Here is a 3,324-nt window from a genome sequence, read left to right as displayed (position 1 = left end):
ATCCGTTACCTCCAAAGCCCCTTTTTTCTAATCGTCCTTCAATAAAAAGCCATCACCTTTATCATTACTTTTTCTTGTAAATAATTCTTTGTCAATTTTCTCCTTATTCAACAAGTTCTTTTTGGCGTGCTTGATGCTAATAGATTCTTAACTGTAAATTATAGTATCTCTAAAGTGCTTGTAGAAAGGCGGGAAAGAACATCAATCTTACTCAAATCTGTAATCATATAATTAAATTTACCAATATGAGATTTGATAGGTGTACCTTCTGACATCCAAAGTGTGTACAAATGTTGTTTCAAGAGGATGTGATTAGTGAGCGACTTGGTCAAATACAAATCCTCCTACTTAGAACATAAATCTGCGGTTGTCCTCTACAAGAACTTTTTACAAGACTTTGTTTGTCAAACATAACTAGATCACTGTGAGAGCTTTATCATCCAATCTTCCTTTGTCATTTTAGCCGGTTACTTCGACTTCCCGAACAAAGACTTCTTCAATCCATTCTGTGTCATCATGTCGATCATCCTAACTTACCAAAGGCTAAAACTGATATTGCCATCAAACTTCTTAATATCCCACTTCGTAGTGGTTGTCGTCATCTTCTCATCCGATCGATAGTGGAGGGCTTTAATACCAATTTGTTGATCAAGATTATTTTTAAATTAATTAGATGTCCATGTCCTTTTGCAATTAACACTTGGATAAACCAATTTGTCACCAACTCAAAATAGCATTCTCTCAGCTAAAGCATGACCAAGCCGAGATGTCGACTTCGGTCATATGTATTTGAGGCATTGATAACAATATGTTTGTTACATGTGAAAAGCTACGATTGGAATGCTTGATCATCAAAATTAGTCTTAAATTCATTAATTTAAAGATTGAAACAACCGAATCTCTATGATCAAGATATATTCGGATATTTCAGATATGGATCAGATATTTCACTATAAAATCATATCCGTGAACATATCTATCAGTTATAGATTTGAATAGCCATATATGTATCCTTATGGATATGGTTAAGATACGGATGTGGATATGGTTTATCACCCCTGGTCCATCTCCTTCCTAAATGTCGGTTTACGTCCTCTAGTTAACTAATGTAGCCTATCACTTTCTTTTTCAAATAACTCCAGTACCTTATCTGTTTATCTCCTAGCTGTAGCTTGCTTAAATTGATTCCGCCAAAGTGAGAGCTTGTGAATTCATACCATAATTGATAAATGTGAAACAGGAGGATTTGGGAGGAACTTTATACTTATTCCAAGTAGTAAGTGGAAGAAAGAAAGCACAGACAGAGACCCTTATTCAGAATCAGTACTATGATGGACGACATAAAGAGCTTCAGCTTCATAGTAGGACTTGTGATTGAAAATTATTTGTAAGTCATCTGCTGCAGCAAAACTAAGGTTTTTTTCCCCAACTACAGTAGCAACAGCATTTATTACCTTAAATGAAAAACAACCTCTAATTGTTGTAGTTACATGTAATTGCATTGCTAGCCCTCCAATTGGCGTGATCCAACAACCTTTAGTTAATGAAAGTTAAGTGACTACAATTAAATTGGCTAAAGAGAAAAAAAGTGCAAAATTCACATATAACATACTATCCATATCTTATATCATAATTAGTAGATTATATTTTTGTGCATGCGATACGTGCATGACATGATATACACTTGTGCATAATACAAAAAATTTCTTGATGTGTTAATTATTAGCATACATAAGTGTATAAAAAAGAGTTGAAAATAGAAAATATAATTGTACAAGGGTATGTGAATTGAAAAGGTAGGGGGGCAGCTACGGAAAAGTGGATGGTTTGCTAGTTATGGGATAGTGGGTGTAGCTATGAGTGAGATTGATGTATGTTTTTTTTTTCTAATATTATCCCTCTGCTAAGTTGTAAATTATTTTTTTCAACAGAATATTATAAGTTGTAAATTATTGAAAGTTGTGGGTATAAATTTCAGGATATGTTTGACATTTTTTTAAATGATGACTAACACAGATGTAGATCTGAAAAAATAGCTTTTCCTAAATACTAGTAATAGATTAGCTAACTCAGCTTACTTGAAGTTTACGACTCAATGCAAGACATTATATTAAAACTTTGTTAATTAACTACGACTCAATGGTTCCTAGTCAAAAGTTAAGCTTAATTTATTTCATTGGTGTGAGACACCTACGCTTGGATATTATTCTAAGCTACTACAGATGACCATCAGGGTCATTTTATATTCTGGATGCAGAAGCCACTATAAATCAAGTCATTACCAATCTCAAGTCTTCATAACTATATTACTTGCTTTAGAAATCAAGAAACATGGTGATTATCTACCTTATATAGTGTAATATATAGGAGTTATAGTGATCCTAATTATAATTCCCTTTCTTTTGTTATTTGCAGGGCAACGGGGGGAGTAAGAACGGAGGAGGAGGAGGAGGCAAAGGAGGTGGTGGAGGTGGAGGCGGAGGCAAAGGAGGAGGAGGAGGTGGTGGCCGAAGGGTCACAAGAGAAGGCAGGGGCGGAGCATCTCCTGTTACTGATGGTTCCGTCTCAGTGGTGAATACGGGCGAATAATATGATATGGAGGCTTTTAGTTAAAAGTGATAGCGTGTGCTTTGCTTTTAGCAATATGGGATACAAATAAGAGAGAGGATCATAGTTTGTTGCTAGATCTTTTCTAAGGTGTGGTGTTCTTCTTTCACAAGTTTTATTTGGATGTTGTACGTGATGGTATTAAATATATGTTTGATTGTTTGTGTCGTTCTTTATACTCTATATGTTTCTGTTGGGTTGTAATAGAAATTAATTAGGTTGATGGAAAAGTTACAAGGTGCTAGAATATTAGTGCTACCTTTTTTTAATAAAGAAAATGCCAGCTAAACGAACCTGCCTTTTTTTTTGTGACAAAGAATCCGATTCGTGTAAAGATAACCACCGGCCAACACTTTTATTGCCCATTTCTCCTTTTCATTGTCATCTGAGGATCGTACGTAGTTGAAAGAGACAGGGAGTAGTCGGGCTGCTTAGTTCACATAAAACAGACTTACAATGATAATTCTTGCAACCCAATTTCTATTTAAGTGTTTGGCTCGCTGTTAGGATACGTGGAGCCTAACTATTCGACTTGTTCTATACCTTATTTTTGAAGAGGAAACATGAGAAATTGGAGGAACAGGAACGACGACGATGAAGGTCAGACAAAACGACGAAGGAATCAGCTTGGAGGCTTCACGGTCGACCGCGAGTGGCGCTGCGGTCGACCGCGAACGTGCGCAGGTCCACGAAAAGTCTCTGAACTTTTTACGGTCG

At 36.0% G+C, this 3,324-nt stretch overlaps 1 long non-coding RNA gene across 1 annotated transcript; it reads left to right on the top strand.

Annotated features, from left to right (window-relative positions):
- Nucleotides 2,168-2,785, top strand: LOC109824365. The gene is made up of 2 exons (XR_002242616.1): nucleotides 2,168-2,334; nucleotides 2,416-2,785. It is a non-coding gene; the product is annotated as an uncharacterized LOC109824365 (long non-coding RNA).

Source organism: Asparagus officinalis, chromosome 9 (genome assembly GCF_001876935.1).
Source record: "Asparagus officinalis chromosome 9, Aspof.V1, whole genome shotgun sequence".
Taxonomy (NCBI): domain Eukaryota; kingdom Viridiplantae; phylum Streptophyta; class Magnoliopsida; order Asparagales; family Asparagaceae; genus Asparagus; species Asparagus officinalis.
The sequence above is the reverse complement of the archived record's forward strand: the minus strand, read 5'-3'. Positions and strand labels throughout refer to the sequence as shown.